The sequence below is a fragment of the Armigeres subalbatus genome, chromosome 2 (assembly GCF_024139115.2).
Source record: "Armigeres subalbatus isolate Guangzhou_Male chromosome 2, GZ_Asu_2, whole genome shotgun sequence".
In the NCBI taxonomy this organism is placed as follows: domain Eukaryota; kingdom Metazoa; phylum Arthropoda; class Insecta; order Diptera; family Culicidae; genus Armigeres; species Armigeres subalbatus.
This window is the reverse complement of record NC_085140.1, coordinates 256,403,595-256,416,455: the sequence shown is the minus strand read 5'-3', so window position 1 is coordinate 256,416,455 and position 12,861 is coordinate 256,403,595. Positions and strand designations below refer to the sequence as shown.

The window sequence follows — 12,861 nt, the reverse complement described above, 5'->3', positions numbered from 1 at the left end:
GCTTAATACTTCGATTGACTGACGTTTACCATCGTAAGTGATTGACCATCAACAGAAAACAAACATATTGATCCGGGAATTTTCTATGGACAAGAGACATATTTGAAGAGTTGAGTTTACGAAGAATCTTTTCGGGTAGAAAGATTCTCAACTTCCTTACCAAAGAATACTAACTCATAAAAAACAATCGGACTTTTAGGATGAAATGGAACCGTGGAACAGTCTGTTATTCCGCAAACATAATTTTGGAAGCTCTTTCGAATGCTTTTTAAGATCCTTCCAAGAATGCTTCCTCGGCTAAACATCCTTCCTTATTTCTGTCTCAATTTTTCGAATGCAAAATAATACCACTCCGGCATTCAGCGAGACATTCAACCACTTGTATGGCTTCCTGAATGAAGAAATAAAACGGGAAAAAGGTCGCATCTTCTTTATGTTCCTCGACGTCTGCCAACCAGTCAGTGTCAAATATCCATCCAGACACGCACCGGTCGGGACGGCGGAGTAGGACAGAAGAAGGAGTAGGAGCGATCATCCAATGGATGACGCGACGTTAGCACATTGTTATTCCGATTTGGAGTATTTCAGTAAAAACGCTTTTCTCGACGACGTCTAAAAAGGCGCTCCTTATAGCAGCAAGGGTGGGACGACATTTTTTGCACTGATTCAGGGACTCTTGGTTGGAGATGGAGGTCCCCTTTAACGTGCAAGTGAAAAATCTCACTCACTTAGAAAGACGATGGGATAACGCCTTCCCTGCGTCCCAGTGAATAAGTAGCAGGAATAATTCCAAATGCTGCCCGAGAGTGTTGAGAGCTTAGCTAAATATTTATGCATTTCATCCGGCCCGTTCGTCTGTACTTTACTTACGGAGGGATGCAACCGACACTGCGGGGACTCTTTTGTTGACAGCACACTGACGAACGGATGTGCTGTCTACGGCAAAGTTTGGATTACTCCGTCAGTTGCTGAAGGGAGGCATCCCTACCGTACGTACAGATGGAAGAAGTTTGATGATAAGGGTTGCTGGGCGAGGGTGACCGGATCCCTAGAACGTATTTTAATTTAACGTACTTACTAACTTTACTTCAAGTCGGTGCTTTCCAGTTTGTTGAGCCATACCTACCTGAAAAATAGAAAACAAAAAACAAGTTATTCATATGCACTTTGAAAGTTTTACTGATTATGCATGGAGACGCATGATACAAAAGTGTGCATTGTCTGTGAAAAAAAAGTTGAAATATTCTACGAAGCATATCCTATCTCCATCCTCGTTTAAATGGAACCCCTTCATCTTCGATGCCTTCGGATGGGGGGGAAATAGATTTTTAAAATTTCAGCTGAATCAGTTGTTACAAAAGATGGTGTATTTGATTTAAAATTTGTACAGGAATTCAGCTGAAATATACATGCGGTAAAACACACATCCGTCATTATTTCGTTCAGAAAGTTGCTACCAAGCTTTTGATTGAGCCCAGAATTGCAAAAAAGAGTAACTAAATATATGGGATGACGCCCACAAGGGAGCGTGCCATTTGGCTATTTTTTTCAGTTCACTAAATTATTTCTTTGACTGAGTGGGGCTAAAAAAAATCCGGAATGGTGTATTTAACACCGGTTGATAATAATATGATAAAGACGCAGATGTGATTCTTTCTTTGGAAGTAGACGTTTGCCCAATTATGGCAATGGTGCATGTAATCCCTTCTTTAAAAGCAGGCCTTTGTCAGGATTGAGGCAATGGCGGATGAGATTCCTTTTTTTTAAGTTGGGCGTTTGTTCGCATTAAGGCAATTCCTTCATGAAGGAGAACATATGATGAAGGAGGTCATATGAGTAATTACTATTTCCTAAGTCTTGGTTGCCAACACCGATAGCCAAAGCAGCGGCCGACGAGCTGACGAACGAAGCGTTGATGATGGCAGAACTTGATAAAGAAAGTCCTTGGACCAAAAGGTGTCCAGAGAGCGGCTTCTCTCGGCACCAAGAGATAGACGACGATACACCCCCCGACGACGAGAGACGATACAACCCCCGTAAGCAATCTAGCATGCGCAAGGTTCCAAGACGCTGTGTTTCTCCTAAGGGAAGCAAGAAATTCTAGTTAGGTATTATCGGGACGTTTGGTTCTTCCCCGATGGACGACCGGGGACACAAGCCACCAAACAGCAGCAAGCTGATCAACCATGACCATCGAGAAGTTGGTACGGATGCTATGATTATGCGCTGCTTAGGGCACCCTGGGACCTCTATCCCTGGAAATAAGTCCGTTCGGCCGTTTCCCGGGTTTCCTGGGAACACCTCGGATTATAAGTCCCAAAAGATCTAGCGTCCTAGGCTTCTAGGGCACTCCAACCCGAGTAATAAGTACTACCACTACATGCATGTCAACAAATCCAATTCAGCTCCTTATGTCAGCCCTATTTACAGATCTAGAGATCACCCAGGCTCGATGGCCCAAGACACTCCCGTCTACAACAGTACTCTTCCGGATATCTTCTAGATATCCACTTGGACTCCCAAAGCTAATCAGCGCAACACAAATGATACAACGTCATCATTGCCCACAACACAAATGATACAACGTCATCGAATCTAGAAAATACTTCTCCCTTTTTCCGACCCCTACGCTTCCACTAGAGCAGCGGTTCTCAACCTTTTCTTCGAGCTTTTGCATTAATAAGGTACCCCTATTGTTTTGCTGTAAATGAAAATGGGCGTAATTCATGAGACTATGAAAAATGGACCTGAAATCTAACGGGATATATGGCTCTCAATAAATTGGGTTGAAATTTTCATTATTTCGTAAAACTTTCCAATTCAAATTAAGTTTATACATCAAGCTTCCTACAGGACTTTTATTAATATTGCAGTCTTCTGAGCCTCTTGAAATTAGGCTTCTGAGACTATTAAAATGATCTTCCGAATATCTTGAAAGTTGGCTTCCACGCCTCTTGATTCGAGGCATTTGAGCCTATTGAAGGGAGGCTTCCGAGCCTATTTGATGGCGGCTTTGGAGCCACATAAAAAGAGGCTTCCTAGAATAGTGAAAGGACGCTTCTGAGCCTCTTGAAAGGAGGCTTCCGAGCCTCTTGGAAGAAGGCTTCCGAGCCTCTTGAAAGAAGGCTTCCGAGCCTCTTGAAAGAAGTCTTCCGAGCCTCTTGAAAGGAGGCTTCCGGGCCTCTTGAAAGGAGGCTTCCGGGCCTCTTGAAAGGAGGCTTCCGGGCCTCTTGAAAGGAGGCTTCCGGGCCTCTTGAAAGGAGGCTTCCGGGCCTCTTGAAAGGAGGCTTCCGGGCCTCTTGAAAGGAGGCTTCCGGGCCTCTTGAAAGGAGGCTTCCGGGCCTCTTGAAAGGAGGCCTGGGCCTCTTGAAAGGAGGCTTCCGAGACTCTTAAAAGGAAGCTTAAGGGCCTCTTGAAGGGTGCCTTCCGGGCATCTTAAAAAGAAGCTTCCAGGCTTCTTGAAAGGAGGCTTTCGGGCCTATTGAAAATAGGCTTCCGGGCCTCTTGAAATGAGGCGTCCGGGCCTCTTAAAAGGAGGCTTCCGGGCCTCTTGAAAGGAGGCTTCCGGGCCTCTTGAAAGGAGGCTTCCGGGCCTCTTGAAAGGAGGCTTCCGGGCCTCTTGAAAGGAGGCTTCCGGGCCTCTTGAAAGGAGGCTTCCGGGCCTCTTGAAAGAAGGCTTCCGGGCCTCTTGAAAGAAGGCTTCCGGGCCTCTTGAAAGGAGGCTTCCGGGCCTCTTGAAAAGTGGCTTCCGGGCCTCTTGAAAAGTGGCCTCCGGGCCTCTTGAAAAGTAGCTTCCTGGCCTCTTGAAAGGAGGCTTCCGGGCCTCTTAAAAGGAGGCTTCCGGGCCTCTTGAAAGAATGCTTCCGGGCCTCTTGATAGGAGGCTTCCGGGCCTCTTGAAAGGAGGCTTCCGGGCCTCTTGAAAGGAGGCTTCCGGGCCTCTTGAAAGGAGGCTTCCTGGCCTCTTGAAAGGAGGCTTCCGGGCCTCTTGAAAGGAGGCTCCCCGGCCTCTTGAAAGAAGGTTTCCGGGCCTCTTGAAAGGAGGCTTCCGGGCCTCTCAAAAGGAGGCTTCCGGGCCTCTTCAAAAGTAGCTTCCTGGCCTCTTGAAAGGAGGCTTCCGGGCCTCTTAAAAGGAGGCTTCCTGCCTCTTGAAGGAGGCTTCCGGGCCTCTTGATAGGAGGCTCCCGGGCCTCTTGAAAGGAGGTTTCCGGGCCTCTTGAAAGGAGGCTTCCGGGCCTCTTGAAAGGAGGCTTCCGGGCCTCTTGAAAGGAGGCTTCCGGGCCTCTTGAAAGGAGGCTTCCGGGCCTCTTGAAAGGAGGCTTCCGGGCCTCTTGAAAAGTAGCTTCCTGGCCTCTTGAAAGGAGGCTTCCGGGCCTCTTGAAAGGAGGCTTCCGGGCCTCTTGAAAGAAGGCTTCCGGGCCTCTTAAAAGGAGGCTTCCGGGCCTCTTGAAAGGAGGCTTCCGGACCTCTTGAAAGGAGGCTTCCGGGCCTCTTGAAAAGTAGCTTGCTGGCCTCTTGAAAGAAGGCTTCCGGGCCTCTTGAAAGGAGGCTTCCGGGCCTCTTAAAACGAGGCTTCCGGGCCTCTTTAAAGGAGGCTTCTGGGCCTCTTGAAAGGAGCCCGGGCCTCTTGAAAGGAGGTTTCCGGGCCTCTTGAAAGGAGGCTTCCGGGCCTCTTGAAAAGTGGCTTCCGGGCCTCTTGAAAAGTGGCTTCCGGGCCTCTTGAAAGGAGGCTTCCGAGCCTCTTGAAAGGAGGCTTCCAGGCCTCTTGAAAGGAGGCTTCCGAGCCTCTTGAAAGGAGGCTTCCGAGCCTCTTGAAAGGAGGCTTCCGGGCCTCTTGAAAGGAGGCTTCCGGGCCTCTTGAAAGGAGGCTTCCAGGCCTCTTGAAAGGAGGCTTCCGGGCCTCTTGAAAGGAGGCTTCCGGGCCTCTTGAAAGGAGGCTTCCGGGCCTCTTGAAAGGAGGCTTCCGGGCCTCTTGAAAGAAGGCTTCCGGACGCTTTGAAAGGAGGCTTCCGGGCCTCTTGGAAGGAGGCTTGCGGGCCTTTTGAAAGGAAGCTTCCGGGCTTCTTGAAAGGAGGCTTCCAGGACTCTTGAAAGGAGGCTTCCAGGTCTCTTGGAAGGAGGCTTCCGGGCCTCTTGAAAGGAGGCTACCGGGCCTCTTGAAAGGAGGCTTCCGGGCCTCTTGAAAAGTAGCTTCCTGGCCTCTTGAAAGAAGGCTTCCGGGCCTCTTGAAAGAAGGCTTCCGGGCCTCTTAAAAGGAGGCATCCGGGCCTCTTGAAAGGAGGCTTCCGGGCCTCTTGAAAAGTAGCTTCCTGGCCTCTTGAAAGAAGGCTTCCGGGCCTCTTGAAAGGAGGCTTCCGGGCCTCTTAAAATAAGGCTTCCGGGCCTCTTGAAAGGAGGCTTCCGGGCCTCTTGAAAGGAGGCTTCCGGGCCTCTTGAAAGGAGGCTTCCGGGCCTCTTGAAAGGAGGCTTCCGGGCCTCTTGAAATGAGGCTTCCGGGCCTCTTGAAAGGAGGCTTCCGGGCCTCTTGAAAGGAGGCTTCCGGGCCTCTTGAAAGGAGGCTTCCGGGCCTCTTGAAAAGTAGCTTCCTGGCCTCTTGAAAGGAGGCTTCCGGGCCTCTTGAAAGAAGGCTTCCGGGCCTCTTGAAAGAAGGCTTCCGGGCCTCTTGAAAGAAGGCTTCCGGGCCTCTTGAAAGGAGGCTTCCAGGCCTCTTGAAAAGAGGCTTCCGGGCCTCTTGAAAAGTGGCTTCCGGGCCTCTTGAAAAGCGGCTTCCGGGCCTCTTGAAAAGCGGCTTCCGGGCCTCTTGAAAAGTGGCTTCCGGGCCTCTTGAAAAGCGGCTTCCGGGCCTCTTGAAAGGAGGCTTCCGGGCCTCTTGAAAGGAGGCTTCCGGGCCTCTTGAAAGAAGGCTTCCGGGCCTCTTGAAGGAAGGCTTCCGGACCCTTTGAAAGGAGGCTTCCGGGCCTCTTGGAAGGAGGCTTCCGGGCCTCTTGGAAGGAGGCTTCCGGGCCTCTTGAAAAGTGGCTTCCGGGCTTCTTGAAAGGAGGCTTCCAGGTCTCTTGAAAGGAGGCTTCCGGGCCTCTTGAAAGGAGGCTTCCGAGCCTCTTGAAAGGAGGCTTCCGAGCCTCTTGAAAGGAGGCTTCCGAGCCTCTTGTAAGGAGGCTTCCGAGCCTCTTGAAAGTAGGCTTCCGAGCCTCTTTAAAGGAGGCTTCTGGGCTTTTTGGAAGGAGACTTCTGGGCCTTTTTAAAACAGGCTTTCGGGCCTCTTGGAAGGAGACTTCTGGGCCAATTGAAAACAGGCTTCCGGGCCTCTTGAAAGGTGGCTTCCGGGCCTCTTGAAAGGAAGCTCCCGGGCCTCTTGAAAGGAGGCTTCCGGGCCTCTTGTAAGGAGGCTTTCAAGCTTTTTGAAAGATGGCTTCCAAGCCTCTTGATAGGAGGCTTCCGGGCCTCTTGAAAGAAGCTTCCGGGCCTCTTGAAAGAAGGCTTGCGGGCCTCTTGAAAGAAGGCTTCCGGGCCTCTTGAAAGGAGGCTTCCGGACCTCTTAAAAAGAGGCTTCCGGGCCTCTTGAAAAGTGGCTTCCGGGCCTCTTGAAAATGGCTTCCGGGCCTCTTGAAAATGGCTTCCGGGCCTCTTAAAAGGAGGCTTCCGGGCCTCTTGAAAGGAGGCTTCCGGGCCTCTTAAAAGGAGGCTTCCGGGCCTCTTGAAAGGAAGCTTCCGGGCCTCTTGAAAGGAAGCTTCCGAGCCTCTTGAAAGGAGGCTTCCGGGCCTCTTGAAAGGAGGCTTCCGGACCCTTTGAAGGAAGGCTTCCGGACCCTTTGAAAGGAGGCTTCCGGGCCTCTTGGAAGGAGGCTTCCGGGCCTCTTGGAAGGAGGCTTGCGGGCCTCTTGAAAAGTGGCTTCCGGGCTTCTTGAAAGGCTTCCAGGCCTCTTGAAAGGAGGCTTCCAAGCCTCTTGAAAGGAGGCTTCCGGGCCTCTTGAAAGGAGGCTTCCGGGCCTCTTGAAAGGAGGCTTCCGTGTCTCTTGAAAGGAGGCTTCCGGGCCTCTTGAAAAGTGGCTTCCGGGCCTCTTGAAAGGAGGCTTCCGGGCCTCTTGAAAAGAAGGTTTCCGGGCCTCTTGAAAGGAGGCTTCCGGGCCTCTTGAAAGGAGGCTTCCGGGCCTCTTGAAAGGAGGCTTCCGGGCCTCTTGAAAGGAGGCTTCCGGGCCTCTTGAAAGGAGGCTTCCGGGCCTCTTGAAAGGAGGCTTCCGGGCCTCTTGAAAGGAGGCTTCCGGGCCTCTTGAAAGGAGGCTTCCGGGCCTCTTGAAAGGAGGCTTCCGGGCCTCTTGAAAGGAGGCTTCCGCCCAAGCAGCACGCGCAACATCTTTCAAATAGGTGTTTGTTCCTAATAAATTGCATTGAAGACACTGGCAATACATCGAGTCACATTAAAGCCACTTCCTAGTTTCAAAAAAACACAATGTTTCTTTTCCGTTTAAGTGGCGTCGCAATATTCTACTCATCTGACTTCTTGGGTGGTTTAAAATTCGATGTGTTTCATACCAGAAACAAGACAGATAAGTTGCAGAATTAATAACACTTCGGTTTATTACTGTTACGACAATGTTTCTGATAAGTTGCAAAACACTTTGAGCTCGGCTGAGCAGTATTTTATTTTTGACAGTCCCCTGCATGTTCCGTATAAGGTACAATGAAGTTACAAATGACTTTGTTGTATATGTAGTGCACTTGTAGCAGAATCTCCAAATAGAATTGATGGTGTGATGGTTATAGTAGAAGATTGCAAATCTCAAGGTCCATGGTTCGATTCCCGGTTGGTTTTTGTGTTTTTATTTTCATTGTAGCCGCAAGATGTTGCAAATAGGCTCCACCTCTTGCGCTTTTTGTGTCACAAAGGAGTTCCAAATACGACGCGTTGTGCATAAGTCAGACCTTTAGTAAGTCACACCACAGTTGTTGTTACTCACTGAGAAACAAGAGGTGTTGCTTGGGCGGGCCTCTTGAAAGGAGGCTTCCGGGCCTCTTGAAAGGAGGCTTCCGGGCCTCTTGAAAGGAGGCTTCCGGGCCTCTTGAAAGGAGGCTTCCGGGCCTCTTGAAAGGAGGCTTCCGGGCCTCTTGAAAGGAGGCTTCCGGGCCTCTTGAAATGAGGCTTTCGGGCCTCTTGAAAGGGGGCTTCCGAGCCTCTTGAAAGGAGGTTTCCGGCCATCTTGAAAGGAGGTTCCGGGCCTCTTGAAAGGAGGCTTCCTGGCCTCTTGAAAGGAGGCTTCCGGGCCTCTTGAAAGGAGGCTTCCGAGCCTCTTGAAAGGAGGCTTCCGTGCCTCTTGAAAGGAGGCTTCCGTGCCTCTTGAAAGGAGGCTTCCGTGCCTCTTGAAAGGAGGCTTCCGTGCCTCTTGAAAGGAGGCTTCCGTGCCTCTTGAAAGGAGGCTTCCGTGCCTCTTGGAAGGAGGCTTCCGTGCCTCTTGAAAGGAGGCTTCCGTGCCTCTTGAAAGGAGGCTTCCGTGCCTCTTGAAAGGAGGCTTCCGGGCCTCTTGAAAGGAGGCTTCCGGGCCTCTTGAAAGGAGGCTTTCGGGCCTTTTAAAAGGAGGCTTTCCTTAAAAAAGGCTTTCGAACCTCTTAAAAGATGGCTTTCGAACCTCTTGAAAGGAATCCTCCGAGCCTCTTGGAAGGATGCTTCCGAGCTGCAAATAGTTTTGAAAATTCAAATACACTATGTTGGCTGTTGAAGGCAGGATCCAATTGACTTTGATTAATTGATAACCCTGCATATTATTTACATGTTTTAGACAAAGTTTTGAAATAAAAATTACACGAGTATAAAAAATTCATAAATTAGTTTTGATTGGAATTGCAATACATCCACCATTGCGGATTTTTGTCCGGGGTACCCCCTGGGGCCAGCGAATATACCCTAGGTTGAGCACCGCTGCACTAGAGGTCGAACTTCGTCTTCAGTGAATATTGACGGCTTTTGGAACAACCTGGCCAACCGGGATCTGTTGACAAACGATAATTCACTCTGGATTATAGTCCTCCAGGAGGTCAACCGCATCTCACCAGATTCCATGAATGTTTTCTTGGAGACAAATACAAATGCTAAATTAATGATTTCGTGTGTGTTACTTCTACGTGAAGTTAAACGATTTACAATGATATGGAAATGCTAATATCATCTTCCAAACTTGGACGTACATGTTCATGATAGCATTAGAGGCGAAAGTATAGAATTGATAGTTCCGTTAGGATACGGCAGGCATGAAGAATGTTTTTATAGAAGTCGATTTGAAAGCGAGCGGAGGGCAATATTTGTGATGGCACATATCACACGACCTTCCTTCTGCCAAGCCAGTGGAGATATATCAGCTTCCACACTGATATTCTTCCCTCCCCCTTCATACGGGAGCTTGGCAGAAGGAAGGTCGTGCGATATGTGCCATCACAAATATTGCCCTCCGCTCGCTTTCAAATCGACTTCTATAAAAACATTCTTCATGCCTGCCGTATCCTAACGGAACTATCAATTCTATACTTTCGCCTCTAATGCTATCATGAACATGTACGTCCAAGTTTGGAAGATGATATTAGCATTTCCAAATACAAATGGGTTTGCAAGGTAGGTACACATAACCGGCGTTCCGTGGCGTGAAGACCTCCCAGTCGTTGAGGTTCGTCTCCGAGGTTGAATTTTTATTAGCATTGTGAATGTCTACCTCGCTTGTCCTAGATCGTCCCCGACGCCGCTGGTCTATCCATCCCTCAGACCAGTTCTCAGCCAGGACGCAAATCTCTTCGTTGATGGTCGGACAAAACGCGTCCTGTTAAATCCAAAAGGAAAGCCGTACGAGCGCTCAGGAAGCTTCCCTTCTGGGCACCCGAGAAAGGTAAGTGCATTGGAAAACTACAAACAAAAACACTATGAGTGCCGAACGGGCATCCGAGTCCTCAAAACATAGCAGTGGCTCCATCGATTCGGACCAAACCACCGCCGAGTCATGGGGAAAAGTCAATGCGCTAAGTGACCGCCGAGTAATGGGGAAAGCCAATGCGCCTAGTGAGAGTATTTTGCATTACTCGCATCAATAAGCGGTTATCCAGCCGATTTCCAAAGGCTCTTAGCCACTAATGCTCTGATGCTGCAGAGCTTCCGAGTCCCGCTGGACTTGTTAGGTTCCCCAATAAACCAGGCTTTTTCTTTGGCTGAGGTTCGCTCTTGCCAAAAGCTGGGAAAAGTCCTCTGGTTCGGATGGAATATTCGGATATCCGATGCTCGAAAACCTTTCCCCTACCGCCAAAATAGTATTCCTCGATCTGGTAAACCAACCCTGGACCAATCAACCTTTTCCCGACGAGTGGCACCTCAGCCACGTTATTCCGATACCTAAAAACAGTATCTCCTCTACCCAAGTCAGTTCCAGTTTGTACAGTAGGCTGACAGCAGACCACTGTACGGACTGGAACTTACTTGTGTAGCACATTGTGAGTTTGTCAACACACTCTCCCAGTCTTCAACGAATACCTACGCATAGCTTCCGGGCTTCTTGCTTCCGCGCCCGCTGAAGCAGCCTGCGCCGAACCAGGTGTCCTCCCATTTCGCCATCATTTGCAGCCGGCTATTTGTCTAAAAGCCGCCGCGCACGGTTCCGCCACATCCGGAAACCATAGGAACCCTCTCCTTGTTCAAGGGAATCGGATCATGCACACGATGGCTGGCGTTAGAGTCGACTGAGTGAAATGTCAAACTCTAAGGATTACGACGCTAGCGCCTCTAGTTGTGAAACAAGCAATCAAATTCAAATTGGTCGTTTAAGTCATGGTCGATGATATTTTCTCAAGTGTTAGTTCTGTTTGTCTGTGTCAAGACCGTAGAACAAGTCGACGATAGCTTGCCCAACTTTCAGTCTGGTACTTCTATTATTGGTGTTTTTTTTCGAGAGGGTTTTAATGGGACTAATGCGGGATTTACATGTTACCTTGAAACCCGCAGATACCCAGGGAGTTGGTTTTAGGTCCTAGACGAGGACCAGCAAATCCCCAAGCTGCTGGTCTAGAGCCACGGCAACTTCCGGGGTGGGCACTCAAGGCCTCTTTTGTGATTTCTCCCTGGTCCTCAGGGTCGTTTTACTTAGATTTCTTGGTTTGTGGAGATAATTCCTTTTTGACGGTTTTATGTAGTTGTGGTGAAAAGGACAATTACAAAGTGGACTTTGACAACGGAAAACAAGATTTCTTTTAACTTAATCGTAAAGGACAGCTGTGGTTCGGAGGGCCATACAAACTTTGATTTCGTTTTATTTAAAGATTAAAGAGTGTGGGTGGTTTGTGGTTTGTGGTTCACAGGGTGAGCTCACCGGTACGTTGCGGCCGTTTCTGCTGCTGCTGATCCATTCGATGCTTTCCCGATGAGGTTCTGCATGCTTAGTCTCTCTTTCTCTCTATCACATTTCTTCTTCCGTTGTCTTCACAGAGTTCACAATATTGTCGGTTAGGCCGAAATAGCGTAGGCCATTGTTCCATGTCCGGGGAATGGTACACACGCGCGCAATGTTCTAATGGTCCATCAAGCGAGCCGGCACCTTTATTGAGCAGGACAACCACAGATTCGACGAAACACAATTGTTCTTTGTAAAATATGTCCGCTCGACCACTTCACTGTAAATCATTTCCACACCACGGGCTCGCTTGGTATTGTTGCATGATTATGATTACCACGAGACTAACGCGACTAGAACTTACTTTAAACTTTTGGTGCATTTTTTTCTAGCCGTTGTGGTGTATCTCGTTGGCAATCCATGCTATTTAAATTGATTTAGTTTTTTTAAGATTTAGAAGTGTTTTAACTGTGGATTTAGTTGATAGTTTTCTTTAGGTAGTTTTCTAGGTTAAATCTACACAGGAACTGTGGCAGTTAATTGCACATTAACACCCCAACCGACGTTGTCTTCACTCCTCCGGACGGTTCAAATTATACAACAACCCCTCTATCTCGTTCATCCTTTTCTTTTCTATCTTTCTACGCTTCCTAGAATATTCTAGAAAGGTTCTCTCCGATCTTCTCGCGACAATAGTTCTTCAGGTTCAGGATTTCTCTCTATAACGATGTCTTACACGCTAAACAAATAATAATTATTTTTTAGGTAGGTGTCAAACTAATAATATTCAAATTTCGATTGTTGGCTACATGCAAAGCCTTTACAATCCTAACCGGACACTTGTTTTCCTTTTTTTATTTCTTTAAATTCTTAAATTTTTAGATATAGATATAAATAAAGCGTCTCAATAAATTATTAAATAAATAGAATAATAATAAATAATGAATTAAAAAAAAATCTCAATAAGAAGGAAATAAATAAATAATGCATCTGAATAAATAGTTCAATAAATAGATAAATAAATGTATAAATAAATAAGTAAATAAATAAAGCATCTGAATAAATAAAGAAAATCTACAATCGAAATACATAACAAAAATAAAAAACTTATAAATAAAGACACCTTAAGCTACCAAGCGTAAAATAAACATTGTAATCAAACACAATAATGTGGAAACATACGATTATTACACACTTAGACATTTCAATAAGAAATATAAACATACAATTTTATTAAAAAAATAATAATAAATATTCTCCGAACCATCAGCTGGCCTTTCCAACACATAACAATATTGTTACCAAAACGGTTGGTAACTGGGTGGTGCGAATAGAATCGATTTGGTTGTCAAACTAAAGCCAAACTTTTCTATTGTGCCGGAGCCAAACATTGAAGATTGTGGTTATGTTCGTTTCTGATCTAATATTAAGAAGTATTGTTATTATTTGGGGAAAAAATAAAAATAAACTTTGTTTGAGTTTTGTATTCTTTGTAACAAATATTTTCA

The 12,861-nt window shown here is 47.6% G+C and overlaps 1 protein-coding gene across 2 annotated transcripts in view; it reads right to left on the bottom strand.

Annotated features, from left to right (window-relative positions):
- Positions 1–12,861, bottom strand: part of LOC134216207 (uncharacterized) — a 579,247-nt gene that overhangs the window by 336,774 nt on the left and 229,612 nt on the right. The window contains exon 2 of one of the 2 annotated variants that reach the window (XR_009980552.1): positions 872–1,048. The exons of the other annotated variant lie outside the window; for it this stretch is intronic. The gene's annotated coding sequence lies outside the window, so the exon portion shown is untranslated. Of the gene's footprint in view, positions 1–871; positions 1,049–12,861 lie in introns of those variants that run through there. 2 annotated transcript variants of the gene reach the window in all.